At 43.9% G+C, this 21,763-nt stretch overlaps 1 long non-coding RNA gene across 1 annotated transcript in view; it reads left to right on the top strand.

Moving 5' to 3' along the window:
• Nucleotides 1–21,493, top strand: part of LOC134956773 (uncharacterized) — a 74,071-nt gene extending 52,578 nt beyond the window's left edge. The window contains exons 4-5 of the long non-coding RNA XR_010186161.1: nucleotides 19,376–19,462; nucleotides 21,350–21,493. This is a non-coding gene — a long non-coding RNA (uncharacterized LOC134956773). The remainder of the gene's footprint in view (nucleotides 1–19,375; nucleotides 19,463–21,349) is intronic.
• The last annotated feature ends 270 nt before the right edge of the window (nucleotides 21,494–21,763 follow it).

The raw sequence follows: 21,763 nt of genomic DNA, 5'->3' as shown, positions 1-21,763 counted from the left end.
AATTTTATCTCATTATCATCCAGTCTATATTAGCAGCAGACACAGTACGGTAGTCCACGGCTGTAGCTACCTCTGTGTCGGCAGTCGCTCGTCATCCATAAGTATACTAGTATTCATCCATCTCCATTGTTTACCTGAGGTGCCTTTTAGTTGTGCCTATTAAAATATGGAGAACAAAAATGTTGAGGTTCCAAAAATAGGGAAAGATCAAGATCCACTTCCATCTCGTGCTGAAGCTGCTGCCACTAGTCATGGCCGAGACGATGAAATTCCATCAACGTCGTCTGCCAAGGCCGATGCCCAATGTCATAGTACAGAGCATGTAAAATCCAAAACACCAAATATCAGTAAAAAAAGGACTCAAAAATCTAAAATAAAATTGTCGGAGGAGAAGCGTAAACTTGCCAATATGCCATTTACCACACGGAGTGGCAAGGAACGGCTGAGGCCCTGGCCTATGTTCATGGCTAGTGGTTCAGCTTCACATGAGGATGGAAGCACTCAGCCTCTCGCTAGAAAAATGAAAAGACTCAAGCTGGCAAAAGCACAGCAAAGAACTGTGCGTTCTTCGAAATCCCAAATCCACAAGGAGAGTCCAATTGTGTCGGTTGCGATGCCTGACCTTCCCAACACTGGACGTGAAGAGCATGCGCCTTCCACCATTTGCACGCTTCCTGCAAGTGCTGGAAGGAGCACCCGCAGTCCAGTTCCTGATAGTCAGATTGAAGATGTCAGTGTTGAAGTACACCAGGATGAGGAGGATATGGGTGTTGCTGGCGCTGGGGAGGAAATTGACAAGGAGGATTCTGATGGTGAGGTGGTTTGTTTAAGTCAGGCACCCGGGGAGACACCTGTTGTCCGTGGGAGGAATATGGCCATTGACATGCCTGGTGAAAATACCAAAAAAATCAGCTCTTCGGTGTGGAAGTATTTCAACAGAAATGCGGACATTTGTCAAGCCGTGTGTTGCCTTTGTCAAGCTGTAATAAGTAGGGGTAAGGATGTTAACCACCTCGGAACATCCTCCCTTATACGTCACCTGCAGCGCATTCTTAATAAGTCAGTGACAAGTTCAAAAACTTTGGGCGACAGCGGAAGCAGTCCACTGACCAGTAAATCCCTTCCTCTTGTAACCAAGCTCACGCAAACCACCCCACCAACTCCCTCAGTGTCAATTTCCTCCTTCCCCAGGAATGCCAATAGTCCTGCAGGCCATGTCACTGGCAATTATGACGAGTCCTCTCCTGCCTGGGATTCCTCCGATGCATCCTTGCGTGTAACGCCTACTGCTGCTGGCGCTGCTGTTGTTGCTGCTGGGAGTCGATGGTCATCCCAGAGGGGAAGTCGTACTCGTAAGACCACTTTTACTACTTCCACCAAGCAATTGACTGTCCAACAGTCCTTTGCGAGGAAGATGAAATATCACAGCAGTCATCCTGCTGCAAAGCGGATAACTGAGGCCTTGGCATCCTGGGCGGTGAGAAACGTGGTTCCGGTATCCATCATTACTGCAGAGGCAACTAGAGACTTGTTGGAGGTACTGTGTCCCCGGTACCAAATACCATCTAGGTTCCATTTCTCTAGGCAGGCGATACCGAAAATGTACACAGACCTCAGAAAAAGACTCACCAGTGTCCTAAAAAATGCAGTTGTACCCAATGTCCACTTAACCACGGACATGTGGACAAGTGGAGCAGGGCAGGGTCAGGACTATATGACTGTGACAGCCCACTGGGTAGATGTATGGACTCCCGCCGCAAGAACAGCAGCGGCGGCACCAGTAGCAGCATCTCGCAAACGCCAACTCTTTCCTAGGCAGGCTACGCTTTGTATCACCGGTTTCCAGAATACGCACACAGCTGAAAACCTCTTACGGCAACTGAGGTAGATCATTGCGGAATGGCTTACCCCAATTGGACTCTCCTGTGGATTTGTGGCATCGGACAACGCCAGCAATATTGTGTGTGCATTAAATCTGGGCAAATTCCAGCACGTCCCATGTTTTGCACATACCTTGAATTTGGTGGTGCAGAATTATTTAAAAAACAAAAGGGGTGTGCAAGAGATGCTGTCGGTGGCCAGAAGAATTGCGGGACACTTTCGGCGTACAGGCACCACGTACAGAAGACTGGAGCAACACCAAAAACGCCTGAACCTGCCCTGCCATCATCTGAAGCAAGAAGTGGTAACGAGGTGGAATTCAACCCTCTATATGCTTCAGAGGTTGGAGGAGCAGCAAAAGGCCATTCAAGCCTATACAACTGAGCACGATATAGGAGGTGGAATGCACCTGTCTCAAGCGCAGTGGAGAATGATTTCAACGTTGTGCAAGGTTCTGCAACCTTTTGAACTTGCCACACGTGAAGTCAGTTCAGACACTGCCAGCCTGAGTCAGGTCATTCCCCTCATCAGGCTTTTGCAGAAGAAGCTGGAGACATTGAAGGAGGAGCTAAAACAGAGCGATTCCGCTAGGCATGTGGGACTTGTGGATGGAGCCCTTAATTCGCTTAACAAGGATTCACGGGTGGTCAATCTGTTGAAATCCGAGCACTACATTTTGGCCACCGTGCTCGATCCTAGATTTAAAACCTACTTGGATCTCTCTTTCCGGCAGACACAAGTCTGCTGGGGTTCAAAGACCTGCTGGTGAGAAAATTGTCAAGTCAAGCGGAACGCGGCCTGTCAACATCTCCTCCTTCACATTCTCCCGCAACTGGGGGTGCGAGGAAAAGGCTCAGAATTCCGAGCCCACCCGCTGGCGGTGATGCAGGGCAGTCTGGAGCGACTGCTGATGCTGACATCTGGTCCGGACTGAAGGACCTGCCAACGATTACGGACATGTCGTCTACTGGCACTGCATATGATTCTCTCCCCATTGAAAGAATGGTGGAGGATTATATGAGTGACCGCATCCAAGTAGGCACGTCAGACAGTCCGTACTTATACTGGCAGGAAAAAGAGGCAATTTGGAGGCCCTTGCACAAACTGGCTTTATTCTACCTAAGTTGCCCTCCCACAAGTGTGTACTCCGAAAGATTGTTTAGTGCCGCCGCTCACCTTGTCAGCAATCGGCGTACGAGGTTACTTCCAGAAAATGTGGAGAAGATGATGTTCATTAAAATGAATTATAATCAATTCCTCCGTGGAGACATTGACCAGCAGCAATTGCCTCCACAAAGTACACAGGGAGCTGAGATGGTGGATTCCAGTGGGGACGAATTGATAATCTGTGAGGAGGGGGATGTACACGGTGATATATCGGAGGTTGATGATGAGGTGGACATCTAGCCTCTGTAGAGCCAGTTTGTGCAAGGAGAGATTAATTGCTTCTTTTTTGGTGGGGGTCCAAACCAACCCGTCATTTCAGTCACAGTCGTGTGGCAGACCCTGTCACTGAAATGATGGGTTGGTTAAAGTGTGCATGTCCTGTTTATACAACATAAGGGTGGGTGGGAGAGCCCAAGGACAATTCCATCTTGCACCTCTTTTTTCTTTAATTTTTCTTTGCGTCATGTGCTGTTTGGGGAGTATTTTTTTGAAGGGCCATCCTGCGTGACACTGCAGTGCCACTCCTAGATGGGCCAGGTGTTTGTGTCGGCCACTAGGGTCGCTTAGCTTACTCACACAGCTACCTCATTGCGCCTCTTTTTTTTCTTCTTTGCGTCATGTGCTGTTTGGGGAGTGTATTTTGAAGGGCCATCCTGCGTGACACTGCAGTGCCACTCCTAGATGGGCCAGGTGTTTGTGTCGGCCACTAGGGTCGCTTAGCTTACTCACACAGCTACCTCATTGCGCCTCTTTTTTTCTTTGCGTCATGTGCTGTTTGGGGAGTAGTTTTTTGAAGGGCCATCCTGCGTGACACTGCAGTGCCACTCCTAGATGGGCCAGGTGTTTGTGTCGGCCACTAGGGTCGCTTAGCTTACTCACACAGCTACCTCATTGCGCCTCTTTTTTTCTTTGCGTCATGTGCTGTTTGGGGAGTAGTTTTTTGAAGGGCCAGCCTGCGTGACACTGCAGTGCCACTCCTAGATGGGCCAGGTGTTTGTGTCGGCCACTAGGGTCGCTTAGCTTACTCACACAGCTACCTCATTGCGCCTCTTTTTTTCTTTGCGTCATGTGCTGTTTGGGGGGTGTTTTTTGGAAGGGCCATCCTGCGTGACACTGCAGTGCCACTCCTAGATGGGCCAGGTGTTTGTGTCGGCCACTTGGGTCGTTGAGCTTAGTCACACAGCTACCTCATAGCGCCTCTTTTTTTCTTTGCATCATGTGCTGTTTGGGGAGTGTTTTTTGGAAGGGCCATCCTGCGTGACACTGCAGTGCCACTCCTAGATGGACCAGGTGTTTGTGTCGGCCATTTGGGTCGCTGAGCTTAGTCACACAGCTACCTCATTGCACCTCTTTTTTTCTTTGCGTCATGTGCTGTTTGGGGAGTGTTTTTTGGAAGGGCCATCCTGCGTGACACTGCAGTGCCACTCCTAGATGGGCCAGGTGTTTGTGTCGGCCACTTGGGTCGTTGAGCTTAGTCACACAGCTACCTCATTGCGCCTCTTTTTTTCTTTGCGTCATGTGCTGTTTGGGGAGTGTTTTTTGGAAGGGCCATCCTGCGTGACACTGCAGTGCCACTCCTAGATGGGCCAGGTGTTTGTGTCGGCCACTTGGGTCGTTGAGCTTAGTCACACAGCTACCTCATTGCGCCTCTTTTTTTCTTTGCGTCATGTGCTGTTTGGGGAGTGTTTTTTGGAAGGGCCATCCTGCGTGACACTGCAGTGCCACTCCTAGATGGGCCAGGTGTTTGTGTCGGCCACTTGGGTCGCTTAGCTTAGCCATCCAGCGACCTCGGTGCAAATTTTAGGACTAAAAATAATATTGTGAGGTGTGAGGTGTTCAGAATAGACTGAAAATGAGTGGAAATTATGGTTTTTGAGGTTAATAATACTTTGGGATCAAAATGACCCCCAAATTCTATGATTTAAGCTGTTTTTTAGGGTTTTTTGAAAAAAACACCCAAATCCAAAACACACCCAAATCCGACAAAAAAAAATTTGGTGAGGTTTTGCCAAAACGCGTTCGAACCCAAAACACGGCCGCGGAACCGAACCCAAAACCAAAACACAAAACCCGAAAAATTTCAAGTGCACATCCCTAATTATTATCCCCATTCCCTTTGGATGATGTGCTGTGGGTTCCAGCAACTGAAGGGAAATGTGGCCATTGGGTCCAGTGTGGTACAATCCACGTGCAGGGCGTGGCTAGAACTTGTATCCAAAATGACTGAGGTCTCCCTCCCTTCCACTGACCTTTCACTAAGGGGTCTGGCCTGTCATACTGGATCTTCTGTTTGACACATGGATGTCCAGAGGGGTGGTGTCTCCGTGAGGTGACCGTGGCGGGCTCTTTACTGCCTTTTAATCAAATACAATCACAATTCTCCTTGTCTCATAAGGACTTTTACAAATTTCTCCAATTAAGAAATTTGTTGTCAGGACCCACACGGTCTCCCGGTGGAGTATCCACCATACCTAAATATGTGCATGATTTACTTATTAAAAAGGATAGTAGGGGGTGTATCACGCGGTGGTATAATCTTGCGACTGGATCTCAATCCCTCAAGAAATTCATGTCCCAGGTTAATTGGGAAGCTGATTTAGCCTGTACTATTTCAGATGAGGACTGGAAATCAATATTTCAAACCAGTTTTGACAGTGGAGATGCTTGTCCCATGCTGAATTATTTTACAAACTTCTCCCCTGTTTATATTTAACACCTGCACGCCTACACGCCATGCAACCCTCTATCTCTAAGCTATGTTGGCGAAATTGTGGCAATGTGTGAACGTTAACTTGTTACATATTTCTTGGTCATGCCCCACAATTACTAGCCTATGGAACTTGGTGTTTACACTTATCTCAAGAGTCCTAGGATTTCCGGTGTCCCCTCATCCGAAGTTAGCTCTGCGCCATGTATATTTTGGTGACCTTACGCCGAACGACTGATACATAATGGGCCATACACAGTACTTATCGCAGCAAAACTTCTGTTAGCCCATCACTGGCATACACAAACTGTCCCCACTATTGAAGCTATCGGAAATATGACCCAATCCCATTATGAGTTTGAAACAGCAGGGGCTACTTATTACTCTTCATCCACTTGTCACTGGCTGCGCTGGTTCCTGTGGAGCAATTATTGGTTAATGAGAGCCCCTGGGCTGGCCGGTAGACCGTTCTCACTGGATATGAACCAGTAATTGTATATTCTTCTGTGTATGCATATGATCAAGCCGGTAACTTGACATTTTCTTCTTCTATTATATTATTATATCATTATATTACTATGTACATTGATTCGTATGTATTTCCATGTGATTTTTATCTTGGACCTAGATGCATTTTGTATGCTCTTTGCTCATTTGTGTGTACCGTCAACCCCTTCCCCCTGTCTCCACTTCTTTTCTGTACCTGCCTATATCCATTACTATTAAAACTCAATATAAATATGGTATGAAAAAAAATACATTTAAAGACAAAAGGTAAATTGAACTAAATAAAAATAAATGAATATGTTGTAGTGGAAGGTAACTCTATTGCCCTCCCTTTTCTTAAATGTTGGTACTGGTACCAACAGCACCCTGCCCTATTTCCAAAACATTAATTCTCAAATTACAATCCTACTTATTATCGGAGATGTAGCCTGCACTCATTGGCAAAAAATTAGAATTACAGTAGGAATAGTATGAACTAGAGATGTGCGGTGGACACTTTTCAGGTTTTGCGTTTTGGTTTTGGATCTGGATCTCCGTTCGTGTTTTGGATCTGGATTGGTTTTGCCAAAACCACCCTTTTGGATTTTGGTTTTGGATCTGGATGTTTTTTTAAAAAGATACATAAAAACAGCTTAAATCACAGAGTTTGGGGGTAATTTTGATCCTACGGTATTATTAATCTCAATAACATTCATTTCTACTCATTTCCAGTCTATTCTGAACACCTCACAATATTGTTTTTAGGCCAAAAGGTTGCACCGAGGTAGCTGGATGACTAAGCTAAGTGACACAAGTGGGTGGCAAAAACACCTGGCCCATCTAGGAGTGGCACTGCAGTGGTAGACAGGATGGCAGTTTTACAAACTAGGCCCCAAAGAGCACATCATGCAAAGATAAAAAAGAGGCGCACGATGGAATTGTCCTTGGCCCTCCCACCCTCCCTTATGTTGTTTAAACAGGACATGCACAGTTTAATAAACCCATCATATCAGAAAACAGGTGGTCCCCCTGGAAAAAGCTCATCAAATGCTCCAAATCATAGATAGCTAAAAACATACCACCTACATATTTGATGACTTTTCACATTATGAGAAGAGGCAAGGATCAAGGTTGGATATTTTCCCCTCCATGCAGTCTGGAGACTTATTTTGTTAAAATCTCGTGGGTTTCTTTTTATCTATTTTTTATTGCATTTTTATTTACATATTTTGTGGCAGATGCCTTATTTTCGTTTTTCACAGCTCCCAGTTACACGCATGTGAGCATACCTGTGTGTCCCAGTTACACGCATGTGAGCATACCTGTCTGTCTTCTTATTTTTTTCATATTTAATTTTTAAATAAAGCAGCCTTAGATGTTTTAGCAGCCCCTCCTGAGCCCCCACAGCAGCCCCAGATGGGACAAGTTGAGTTCAGGTGAGTTCAGTACAGTACTAAGCAGGACTGTGCAGTGAATTTTTTGTTATTGAGCCCCTGCCTAGTGGATCTTACCACTCGACAGTCAAACAATCATTTCATACTATAAGCAGGACTGTGGGAGGAACAATTCTAACCTCTGTGCCCACAGCATGCCACAGCCTGGCAAGCCAGACATCTTCCTGGCTGTAAGTCACCATGAGATTCCATACTGGGCCTTATTCAGTAACTGTTTGTGCCTCACAGGAGCTCCTGGCCTATCTAGTGCTGCAGTGCAATGGAAAGCTGATGCAATGCAGGATCACTGAAACTCTGTTTTAACACTGCAAGGTCTTGCGATAGCCCTATGCAGCCCTTAGGAAAAGAACCCTGTACAACAAATGCGCATCCTGTAAATAAATAATCCCAAAATGTGGAACATTAATAATAAATCAAAATTAAGGTTGACTAATTGGAGCCATTCATTTGAGTGATTCCCTAACATGAAATAATTGAGAAGAACCTCTCTCTAATACTCCATCTGAAAATCTCTCTTTTACCTCTCCTGCAGTTGCGCTGGATTATGATTCTGTCTCTTCTGAGATTGACTGATTTTGGCCACAAATGTGGTCTCATTGGGAAACACTTCATCAAAATTGCAATTTCCATTACCACCTTTGTGGCTATGTTTTCAAAAATATGTTTGTGTTGTTTAAGCTTGTTTCATATGTGTTCTAGGCTTTCATTTAAACCAAGTACCGCAGCACCACTAGAATTATACGGCAGCACATCTGTATTTATTAGTGATGAGCGGGTTCGGTTTCCGAGAAACCGAACCCACCCGAGCTTTACCTTTTTTTACACGGGTCCGAGCAGACTCGGATCCTCCCGCCTTGCTCGGCTAACCCGAGCGCGCCCGAACGTCATCATCCCGCTGTCGGATTCTCGCGAGATTCGGATTCTATATAAGCAGCCGCGCGTCGCCGCCATTTTCACACGTGCATTGAGATTGATAGGGAGAGGACGTGGCTGGCGTCCTCTCCGTTTATAATTGTAGAAGAGACAGTTGATTGCTTGTTTTATTACTAATTGTGGGGAGGATTGGGGAGCAGCTGTTAGGACTCGGAGTAGAGTGCAGAGTTTTGCTGATAGTGACCACCAGTTTTTTTTTATCCGTTCTCTGCCTGAAAAAAACGCTCCATACCATATCTGTGCTCAGTGTGCTGCATGATATATCTGTGCTGAGTGCTCACACTGCTTAATTGTGGGGACTGGGGAGCAGCTATAGCAGGAGTACGGTGCACAGTTTTGCTGACAGTGACCACCAGTATACGTTTGTCTGCCTGAAAAACACTCCTGTGGTGGCTTTTTTTTATACTAGTTTAGCAGTCTGCTGACAGTGTCCACCAGGTCCATTATACTGTATATAGCAGTACGGTAGGCCACTGCTGTACCTACCTCTGTGTCGTCAGTCACTCGTCATCCATTAATAATAATAAGTATACTATCCATTCATCTACATTGTATACCTGTGGTGGCTTTTTTTCTTTATACTAGTTTAGCAGTTTGCTGACAGTGTCCACCAGGTCCATTTATTATACTGTATATAGCAGTACGGTAGGCCACTGCTGTACCTACCTCTGTGTCGTCACTCGTCGTCCATAAGTATACTATCCATCCATCTACATTGTATACCTGTGGTGGCTTTTTTTCTTTATACTAGTAGTACTAGTTTAGCAGTCTGCTGACAGTGTCCACCAGGTCCATTATACTGTATATAGCAGTACGGTAGGCCACTGCTGTACCTACCTCTTTGTCGTCACTCGTCGTCCATAAGTATACTATCCATCCATCTACATTGTATACCTGTGGTGGCTTTTTTTCTTTATACTAGTAGTACTAGTTTAGCAGTCTGCTGACAGTGTCCACCAGGTCCATTATACTGTATATAGCAGTACGGTAGGCCACTGCTGTACCTACCTCTGTGTCGTCACTCGTCGTCCATAAGTATACTATCCATCCATCTACATTGTATACCTGTGGTGGCTTTTTTTCTTTATACTAGTAGTACTAATTTAGCAGTCTGCTGACAGTGTCCACCAGGTCCATTATACTGTATATAGCAGTACGGTAGGCCACTGCTGTACCTACCTCTGTGTCGTCACTCGTCGTCCATAAGTATACTATCCATCCATCTACATTGTATACCTGTGGTGGCTTTTTTTTTTTATACTAGTAGTACTAGTTTAGCAGTCTGCTGACAGTGTCCACCAGGTCCATTATACTGTATATAGCAGTACGGTAGGCCACTGATGTACCTACCTCTGTGTCGTCACTCGTTGTCCATAAGTATACTACCATCAATCTACATTGTATACCTGTGGTGGCTTTTTTTTTATACTAGTAGTACTTGTTTAGCAGTCTGCTGACAGTGTCCACCAGGTCCATTATACTGTATATAGCAGTACGGTAGGCCACTGCTGTACCTACCTCTGTGTCGTCAGTCACTCGTCATCCATTAATAATAATAAGTATACTATCCATCCATCTTCATTGTATACCTGTGGTGGCTTTTTTTCTTTATACTAGTTTAGCAGTTTGCTGACAGTGTCCACCAGGTCCATTTATTATACTGTATATAGCAGTACGGTAGGCCACTGCTGTACCTACCTCTGTGTCGTCACTCGTCGTCCATAAGTATACTATCCATCCATCTACATTGTATACCTGTGGTGGCTTTTTTTCTTTATACTAGTTTAGCAGTTTGCTGACAGTGTCCACCAGGTCCATTTATTATACTGTATATAGCAGTACGGTGGGCCACTGCTGTACCTACCTCTGTGTCGTCACTCGTCGTCCATCTACATTGTATACCTGTGGTGACTTTTAGTTGTGCGCATTAAAATATGGAGAACAAAAATGTGGAGGTTAAAATAATAGGGAAAGTTCAAGATCCACTTCCACCTCGTGCTGAAGCTGCTGCCACTAGTCATGGCCAAGACGATGAAATGCCATCAACGTCGTCTGCCAAGGCCGATGCCCAATGTCATAGTACAAAGCATGTAAAATCCAAATCACAAAAGATCAGTAAAATGACCCAAAAATCAAAATTAAAAGCGTCTGAGGAGAAGCGTAAACTTGCCAATATGCCATTTACGACACGGAGTGGCAAGGAACGGCTGAGGCCCTGGCTTATGTTCATGGCTAGTGGTTCAGCTTCACATGAGGATGGAAGCACTCATCCTCTCGCTAGAAAAAAGAAAAGACTTAAGCTGGCAAAAGCACAGCAAAGAACTGTGCGTTCTTCGAAATCACAAATCCCCAAGGAGAGTCCAATTGTGTCGGTTGCGATGCCTGACCTTCCTCTTTTTTCTTTCATTTTTCTTTGCATCATGTGCTGTTTGGGGAGTATTTTTTTGAAGGGCCATCCTGCGTGACACTGCAGTGCCACTCCTAGATGGGCCAGGTGTTTGTGTCGGCCACTAGGGTCGCTTAGCTTAGTCACACAGCTACCTCATTGCGCCTCTTTTTTTCTTTGCGTCATGTGCTGTTTGGGGAGTATTTTTTTGAAGGCCCATCCTGCGTGACACTGCAGTGCCACTCCTAGATGGGCCAGGTGTTTGTGTCGGCCACTAGGGTCGCTTAGCTTAGTCACACAGCTACCTCATTGCGCCTCTTTTTTTCTTTGCGTCATGTGCTGTCTGGGGAGTATTTTTTTGAAGGGCCATCCTGCGTGACACTGCAGTGCCACTCCTAGATGGGCCAGGTGTTTGTGTCGGCCACTAGGGTTGCTTAGCTTAGTCACACAGCTACCTCATTGCGCCTCTTTTTTTCTTTGCGTCATGTGCTGTTTGGGGAGTATTTTTTTGAAGGGCCATCCTGCGTGACACTGCAGTGCCACTCCTAGATGGGCCAGATGTTTGTGTCGGCCACTAGGGTCGCTTATCTTAGTCACACAGCTACCTCATTGCGCCTCTTTTTTTCTTTGCATCATGTGCTGTTTGGGGAGTATTTTTTTGAAGGGCCATCCTGCGTGACACTGCAGTACCACTCCTAGATGGGCCAGGTGTTTGTGTCGGCCACTAGGGTCGCTTAGCTTAGTCACACAGCTACCTCACTGCGCCTCTTTTTTTCTTTGCGTCATGTGCTGTTTGGGGAGTATTTTTTTGAAGGGCCATCCTGCGTGACACTGCAGTGCCACTCCTAGATGGGCCAGATGTTTGTGTCGGCCACTTGGGTCGCTTATCTTAGTCACACAGCTACCTCATTGCGCCTCTTTTTTTCTTTGCATCATGTGCTGTTTGGGGAGTATTTTTTTGAAGGGCCATCCTGCGTGACACTGCAGTACCACTCCTAGATGGGCCAGGTGTTTGTGTCGGCCACTAGGGTCGCTTAGCTTAGTCACACAGCTACCTCATTGCGCCTCTTTTTTTCTTTGCATCATGTGCTGTTTGGGGAGTATTTTTTTGAAGGGCCATCCTGCGTGACACTGCAGTGCCACTCCTAGATGGGCCAGGTGTTTGTGTCGGCCACTAGGGTCGCTTAGCTTAGTCACACAGCTACCACATTGCGCCTCTTTTTTTTCTTTGCGTCATGTGCTGTTTGGGGAGTATTTTTTTGAAGGGCCATCCTGCGTGACACTGCAGTGCCACTCCTAGATGGGCCAGATGTTTGTGTCGGCCACTTGGGTCGCTTATCTTAGTCACACAGCTACCTCATTGCGCCTCTTTTTTTCTTTGCATCATGTGCTGTTTGGGGACAACTTTTTTGAAGGGCCATCCTGTCTGACACTGCAGTGCCACTCCTAGATGGGCCAGGTGTTTGTGTTGGCCACTAGGGTCGCTTAGCTTAGTCACACAGCTACCTCATTGCGCCTCTTTTTTTCTTTGCGTCATGTGCTGTTTGGGGAGTATTTTTTTGAAGGCCCATCCTGCGTGACACTGCAGTGCCACTCCTAGATGGGCCAGGTGTTTGTGTCGGCCACTAGGGTCGCTTAGCTTAATCACACAGCTACCTCATTGCGCCTCTTTTTTTCTTTGCGTCATGTGCTGTCTGGGGAGTATTTTTTGAAGGGCCATCCTGCGTGACACTGCAGTGCCACTCCTAGATGGGCCAGGTGTTTGTGTCGGCCACTAGGGTCGCTTAGCTTAGTCACACAGCTACCTCATTGCGCCTCTTTTTTTCTTTGCGTCATGTGCTGTTTGGGGAGTTTTTTTTGAAGGGCCATCCTGCGTGACACTGCAGTGCCACTCCTAGATGGGCCAGATGTTTGTGTCGGCCACTTGGGTCGCTTATCTTAGTCACACAGCTACCTCATTGCGCCTCTTTTTTTCTTTGCATCATGTGCTGTTTGGGGAGTATTTTTTTGAAGGGCCATCCTGCGTGACACTGCAGTGCAACTCCTAGATGGGCCAGGTGTTTGTGTCGGCCACTAGGGTCGCTTAGCTTAGTCACACAGCTACCTCATTGCGCCTCTTTTTTTCTTTGCGTCATGTGCTGTTTGGGGAGTATTTTTTTGAAGGGCCATCCAGCGTGACACTGCAGTGACACTCCTAGATGGGCCAGATGTTTGTGTCGGCCACTTGGGTCGCTTATCTTAGTCACACAGGTACCTCATTGCGCCTCTTTTTTTCTTTGCGTCATGTGCTGTTTGGGGACAATTTTTTTGAAGGGCCATCCTGTCTGACACTGCAGTGCCACTCCTAGATGGGCCAGGTGTTTGTGTCGGCCACTAGCGTCGCTTAGCTTAGCCATCCAGCGACCTCGGTGCAAATTTTAGGACTAAAAATAATATTGTGAGATGTGAGGTGTTCAGAATAGACTGAAAATGAGTGGATATTATGGTTATTGAGGTTAATAATACTATGGGATCAAAATGACCCCCAAATTCTATGATTTAAGCTGTTTTTTAGGGTTTTTTGAAAAAAACACCCGAATCCAAAACACACCCGAATGCGACAAAAAAATTTCGGTGAGGTTTTGCCAAAACGCGTCCGAACCCAAAACACGGCCGCGGAACCGAACCCAAAACCAAAACACAAAACCCGAAAAATTTCCGGTGCACATCACTAGTATTTATACAGCATAGGCAGCACACTTTTACAAACATCAATTATATCGACAGGGTGTGCCACACGACTGTGGCTGAAATGATTGGTTTGTTTGGGCCCCCAACAAAAAAGAAGCAATTAATCTCTCCTTGTGCAAACTGGCTCTACAGTGGCAATATGTCATCCTCATCCTCAGACTCCCCCTTTCAGTGTTTACATCCTCACAAAGAAATAATATTCAAACAAACCACATCATTTAGGTGTCAGTGGACTGCTTATGCTATTACCCAAAGTTTCTGAACTTGACAATGACATGATGAATGCACTACAGGTATCGTATAAGGAAGGATGTTCCTAAGTGGTTAACGTCCTTACACCTACTTATTATGGATTGACAAAGGCAATCAATGGCGTGACACCTGTGGATAAATAATTCCACACCAAAGGGGTGGCTTTTTTTGGTATTTTGCCCAGGCATGACAATGGACTTTTTCATCCCATGGCCAACTGTCTCCACTGGTGCCTTATTCAAACAAACCACATCACCATCAGAATCCTCATTGTCAACTTCCTCCTCAGCGCCAGCTACACTCATATCCTCCTCATCCTGGTGTACTTCTACAGTGACATCCTCAATATCAATATCAGCAACTGGACTGGAGGTGCTCCTCCCAGTACTTGCAGAGGGCGTGCAAATGGTGGTAGGAGCCTCCTCTTCCCATACAGTGTTGTGAAGACCAGGCCTAGATATCGCAGCCGTGGACAGTAACAGCACCCCAGTATTTTCACAACACCCCTGTAATTTTACAGCTTAAAAGGCAAGGCCAGTGTACATTTACTTTCACTGTACCCCTGTATTTTACAGCATGCAGGTCCAGTGTACATTTATTTTAACAGCAGCACCCCTGTATTTTTACAGCATACAGGACCAGTGTACTTTTATTGTAACAGCAGCACCCCTGAATTTTTAAAGCATACAGGACAAGTGTACTTTTATTTTAACAGCACCACCCTGTATTTTTACTACAGCACACAGAACCAGTGTACTTTTATTTTAACAGCAGCATCCCTGTATTTTTACAGTATACAGGACCAGTGTACTGTTATTTTAACAGCAGCACCCCTGTATTTTTACAACATACAGGACCAATGTACTTTTATTTTAACAGCAGCACCCCTGTATTTTACAGCATACAGGACCAGTGTACTTTTATTTTAACAGCAGCACCCTGTATTTTTACAGCATACAGGGCCAGTGTACTTTCATTTTAACAGCAGCACCCCTGTATTTTTACTACAGTATACAGGACCAGTGTACTTTTATTTTAAAAGCAGCACCCCTGTATTTTTAAAGCGTACAGGACCAGTGTACTTTTATTTTAACAACATCACCACTGTATCTTTCAGCATACAGAACAAGTGTACTTTTATTTTAACAGCATCACTCCTGTATTTTTACTACAGCATACAGGACCAGTGTACTTTTATTATAACAGCAGCACCCCTGTATTTTTAAAGCATACAGGACCAGTGTACTTTTATTTTAACAGCATCACCCCTGTGTTTTTACTACAGCATACAGGACCAGTGTAATTTTATTTCAACAGCAGCACCCCTATATTTTTAGTACAGCATACAGGACCAGTGTATGTTTATTTTAACAGCAGCACCCCTGTGTTTTTACAGCATACAGGACCCATGTACATTTATTTTCACAGCAGCACCCCCAGATTATTTACAGCATACAAGACAGGGCCAGTGTACATTTATTTTAACTGCACCCCAGAATTTGTACAGCATAAAAGACAGGGTCAGTGTACATTTATTTACACTGTACCCCTGAATTTTTACAGGCAGCACCCCTGTATTTTAACTGCATACAGGAGGACAGTGCCCCTGCCCCCTGTACAACACAGTGACAGCCAGGACAACAACACCCATGTACAGCTGCAGCACCCATAACAGCACATGAAACACTAGTGACAGCCAGGACAGCACCCCTAACAGCACATTGACACCACAGTGACAGGAACTGGAACAGCACCCCTACAGAGAACACACTGACCCTACCCGATGCCACCACCCACAGAGAGAGACAGAGGTCTGTCTCCCTCACTCTCCAAGTCCAGAGTTAAAATGGCAGTGACGTGCAGCTGTTTATATGGAATCCAAAAGAGTCCGACAGTTGGATGATGACGTTTTGCCTTGTTTTGGTTTCTGAGTCCAGTGGGAAGTTCCAAGCTGGGCTCGGATTCTGGCTTGGAATGTAATGTTTGGGGAGGTTCGGTTCTCTGAGAACTGAACCCGCTCATCTCTAGTATTAACTACTCCGAGATCATGGGCTCAGGGAATCTGATTTGAAACTAAAAGAATATAACTAGGTGATGATCATCTGCCTTAGCGATACCAGCCCAGAGCAGTAAGAGTTAATTTACCGGAGTCAGTATGATATACCGGTGGCCTGGATGCCGTCTGTCAGTATACCATCAGCAGCATCCCAGCCACCAGTATGCCGGGATCGAGGCGAGTTATAGAAAGCTCCTTACGGGCTCGCTGCACTCACCGTGATGCAGGCAAGATGGCTCGCTGCGCTCGCCACAGGTTATGTTCTCCCTCTATTGATGTTGTGGACACCCATAGAGGGAGAATAGCCTGTGCTGCCAGGATTCCGGCATCGGCATTTCACTGCTTGTCAGGATTCCAGCATCTGTATTGTGATTGCCGGGATCCCGACTGGCGGTATGTTAACCGCTTCCCCATTTACCACTTCACTGAACCAGTCTCTGTAGACACTTGACAAATAATAAATAAGCAAGTGCGCAACCAACAGCAGCAGGTAAGAGGAAGGTCAATTCCTCAAAAAACTAAACAGTAAGAAAGAGTGTATACCAGCGCTGGCTGAACAAATTAAAAAGGATGGTTTGCTCTATGTAAAAAATAACAATTTATTAACACATCACATATAGACAAATTTAAAAGAAAGGAATTCCTGTTGCCACAAGGTGGCGATATAAATTAAGAATGTCTTATCTAGATAAGATTTCATAAATTTCACATTCTCCTGTATTGAAAATGTCCATTCCTAAAGGCTAGGGCAACCTCCCCTTGTGCTTTCACTGTATTAGGTAAATAGTTACCAGATCCCCACGTTGGTAAGCATCAGCATTAGGATAAGTCCATTTATAGCTGTAAGGGTGGATCAGACCGGTTTGATGAATAAGTCCAGTGATGGGAGAGAAGTCCAAAATGTGCCGAAGGATGACAAAAGGCTTTGCGGGCCAGTTTGGAGAGTGAAGTCCAGATAGGTAGAGTAAGCTCAACGCGTTTCACTGGTATAATCCAGCTTCCTCAGGAGCATAAGTCCCATAAACATAGGGTACTCTATTTATAGCCTTCCTAATAATTTGATAAGCACCATCCGTTTGGGCCATTTCAAATACATAAAAGCAAACCATCCCAAATAACAATATAAAAATCTAACAATCAAGAACACAGTCTTAGTATCTATTCATAAAATATACTTTATTTAAAAAACGAGTGTTATTACCTTATTTATAAAAAAGGAAATATAAGATAGTGCCGATCATGTGATGTGACACATCACATGATCGACAGAAAAGGCAGTCCCATTGCTCAAAAAGCGTCTCTATGGTCACGTGATATTTATCACATGGCCGCGTTCTTAAATCCCCTTTGTCCGAGGTAAACTCTTTCCTCTAAAGGGACCTCGGAAATTCGTCTGTCCCATAGGTTAGTTTATACCACCTGACGGAGCACGTGCTCAGTCAGGTGGTATAAACTAACCTATGGGACAGACAAATTTCCGAGGTCCCTTTAGGGGAAAGAGTTTACCTCGGACAAAGGGGATTTAAGAACACGGCCATGTGATAAATATCACGTGACCATAGAGACGCTTTTTGACCAATGGGACTGCCTTTTCTGTCAATCATGTGATGTGTCACATCACATGATCGGCACTATCTTATATTTCCTTTTTATAAATAAGGTAATAACACTCGTTTTTTAAATAAAGTATATTTTATGAATAGATACTAAGACTGTGTTCTTGATTGTTATATTTTTATATTGTTATTTGGGATGGTTTGCTTTTATGTATTTGAAATGGCCCAAACAGGTGGTGCTTATCAAATTATTAGGAAGGCTATAAATAGAGTACCCTATGTTTATGGGACTTATGCTCCTGAGGAAGCTGGATTATACCAGTGAAACGCGTTGAGCTTACTCTACCTATCTGGACTTCACTCTCCAAACCGGCCCGCAAAGCCTTTTGTCATCCTTCGGCTCATTTTGGACTTCTCTCCCATCACTGGACTTATTCATCAAACCGGTCTGATCCACCCTTACAGCTATAAATGGACTTATCCTAATGCTGATGCTTACCAACGTGGGGATCTGGTAACTATTTACCTAATACAGTGAATGCACACGGGGAGGTTGCCCTAGCCTTTAGGAATGGACATTTTCAATACAGGAGAATGTGAAATTTATGAAATCTTATCTAGATAAGACATTCTTAATTTATATCGCCACCTTGTGGCAACAGGAATTCCTTTCTTTTAAATTTGTCTATATGTGATGTGTTAATAAATTGTTATTTTTTACATAGAGCAAACCATCCTTTTTAATTTGTTCAGCCAGCGCTGGTATACACTCTTTCTTTCTGTAGACACTTGAGACAGTTTACCCAGATTTCAGCTATTTAAAACTTATTTCAAAATAACTTTTTTTAAAGTATAAAAGCATTAAACATGAAAAAATAATATAGTCTAAGAATACAGTGTTTTTTAAGTGATTTTGATCAGTTTTTGCCATCCTGAAATGGAGGTACTGTAACATAACAAGTATTGTGGTGGTACACATAAATATCTGTACCATCGGTAGGGGTTTTCACCAGCAGCGACCCTTTTCTCTATAGTGTAAAGCAAAATTAAAAAAGACCTACCACCAGCAAAAACACCTGCATTTGCAGATAATGGAACATTTCACTCTTTGATAAATCTGTGCATAGTGTTTTTTTAATTGTATGAGATTACAATCCACTGGATTGGGGATTCCTGTTACACAGGAAATGCCCCTCTTTTACCTGTGCGATATGTGGATTCACAAAGGAGTACATGGTTTTACTAATGGGACAGCTAAACCATGGCTGTTCTGGTAATTATGGTGATATTTATTAAGAACACCATCCTTTCTTTCATCATTGAAACTTTTTCCATGTTTACAAAGCATTGTTGATTTTGCTGTTTATAGAAATATTCTATCTTTATAGACTTTTCATTTTTATTCAGTTATAATATATATTGATTAAATGTAAAATTAATTTTAAATGTATACAATTTTTCTGGTTACAGAATTATCAATACAATAATGTAATATAGCAAACAGATTTACTGAGATAATTTCTATTAAATAAAAGAGCTACTGTATGAAAACAAAATTGGCGAAGCAAGTTAACTAATTTATTGAGTAAGCAAATGTTTTATGACGCCAAGGGTCCCATGTTTAATAAAAGCTCAACATTTTAACTTATGTTTTAATTAAGGGTTTGCTACTTATTTTTGAAATATCAATGAATATTGGCCAAATACAGTATATTATGGCAGTTGTCAATAATAATAATAAATGTAATTTTATTTGTTCATAACCAGGCAAAAGCTATTGATGACCTTCTTGGTAAGAAGCCCGGTGGTGGAGGACTTTTGGGGAATTTATTGTGAAGAATAATACAAGTTTATGTAAGTTCCATGTTATGAAGCAAAAAAAAAAAAGGTTCCTTAAATGCAACATATTTAGGTTTGCTAGCGATTTCTAGTAAGATTTTTTTGGGATAAACTTTATTTACCGCCTTAAGGACCAAATGTATTGCACACATCAATGAACAGCCCAGCATTGTGATTTTCTACTGGAGTATTACAAGCAGATTTTTTTCTTTTTCTTTTGTGGTAGCGTATGGAGTAATAATCACATGCAAAAAATAAAAAGAGAGAGAAACATGCAAATGTACACTTTCTAAGGTGTAGATTTACTAAACTTCTAAATTTAAAAAGTGGAGTGGAGGTGTTGCCAATCAGATCGATCGCTCTCTCTCTCTCTCTCTCTACCTCTCTCCATCTCACCCTCTCCCTTTGTCTCTCTCTTGCTCTCTTTCTCTCCCTCTCCTTTTCTTTTGCTCACTGCTACACATAATGGACATGGGTTTATACATTTTTTGCATTAATACGAGGTACAAAAGCATAGATCTTACAGTATGCATAAAATACGTTCACTACTTATACCCCTTTCAGATTCCCAGAGCAAGTTTGCAACCGGGAATTTGTACACGGGTGCTTCCCAGGTGCGACCTGGCTTGAGACCCCTTTCAGACTTGCGGCCCCACCCGGCATATTGCTGGGTTTGTGAGGTCACTGCTGGCACTACAGGAGGCAGCAATTGGAGATGATTATTTCCAAGAGTCGCCTCCTCCTATGCAGAGAACAGGTGTTAGGTCACTTTGACCCGGCTTACCCGTTCACACTGCACTGCATCCGGGTCGGTTCCTGCTTCTACCCAGGTCACGACCTGGGATGAAATGCCGGGACGCTCTACCTGGGATATTCCTTCAAGACCCTTTCAGACTAAGCAAAGTCCCTGGTTAATGCGCATTCACATGCAATAACCCAGGAAGTTTATACAAGTCTGAAAAGGGTATAAATGGTTGCAGAGTGTATCTATTTACGGTGCTGCAAAATAATCTAATGAACATTTAGTTTATAATGTTGCTTATATGAATGTACCCAAAACATCCCTTTAAGGATCAGTGGGAAACCTCTGTCTAATTACGTTGTGGGGAAATAAATGACTCATATGGCAAATAAAAAGAAAACAGATTATGTTGTACCAGAATCATACATTGTACCCTCAAATTGCAGAGATAAATACCATAACATAAACCGTAGTTTGAATTATAAAAGCTGGTATCCGATTTGTTGCAATGGGTTATCGCTCCAGTGTGTCCTGTTTTAGATTTGCTTGTTAATGGATTTTAAATAAAGCATTATACGATGTTAGCGCTCTGATAAAATAGAGGCTTAAAACCTTGCAATTTCAGAGGGGTGTACTACGTTTTAACGAAGCTCGGGATCCCAGCGCCCAGCATACTAGCACTGGGATCCCAACCGCCGGAATGCCGGCAGCATGGCGAGCGCAAAAGAACCCCTTGTGGGCATGGTGGCGTGTTACGCGCATCACGCTATTTATTCTCTCTCCAGGGTTGTCGTGGACGCCACAAGGGGGAGAATAGTTGTCAGTATGCTGGCTGACGGAATCCCGGCGCCGGTATGCTGAGCGCCAGGATCCCAACTGCCGACATATCGAATGTCTCCCATTTTAGAGGTCTTTTGATTCTCATGCTTGTTCATACATCTAACATATTTTCCTTTATATACAATTAAAGCCACAGAGCCAAATCTGTCATTCAGCCTTTCAACAATGTCAGAAATGTGGTTATAGAAGCTGCCCGCTTTGTGACAACAGGACCAAATTACTTCTTTGGCTCACACCAGTTTACAAAGCTCCCACAATACTTGATTATTGAGTATTATCTCATTGAGTACTCAGTTTAATAATAATTTTATCTTTTACAGATTCACCGACTGTCAACAATGAAATTCGTCAACTTCTAATGAAATCAATAATTGCCAAGAAATCTTTTTTTCAGTGTCAAGGAAATTTACATTTATTATCTCTCTGTATTACATTATAATCAAAATCTGCATTCACTCTTCTATTCCTGAGATGATTACCTAATAAATTCATTGCAAACCAATATAAAGTATGTGAGATTATATTCTTTCAAAGAATTGTCCAGTGAAGAAGTAAATGATGGGACTGAGCAATAGCTGGATGGGAATTGTTGGTAAATATGCTGCAGGTTCGATGAAGGGTCGGATGTAGTAACATCCGAATTCAGCGGCTGTGCATGATTCTTGGTGAGCACAGACATTTTTTAAAAGGACAATCACTTACAAGGCATGGTTGTGCCCTGCAAGTGATTGCCC

Source organism: Pseudophryne corroboree, chromosome 9 (genome assembly GCF_028390025.1).
Source record: "Pseudophryne corroboree isolate aPseCor3 chromosome 9, aPseCor3.hap2, whole genome shotgun sequence".
Classification (NCBI taxonomy): Eukaryota; Metazoa; Chordata; class Amphibia; order Anura; family Myobatrachidae; genus Pseudophryne; species Pseudophryne corroboree.
Note: the sequence above shows the minus strand (reverse complement) of the source record. Positions and strands in the feature narration are given on the sequence as shown.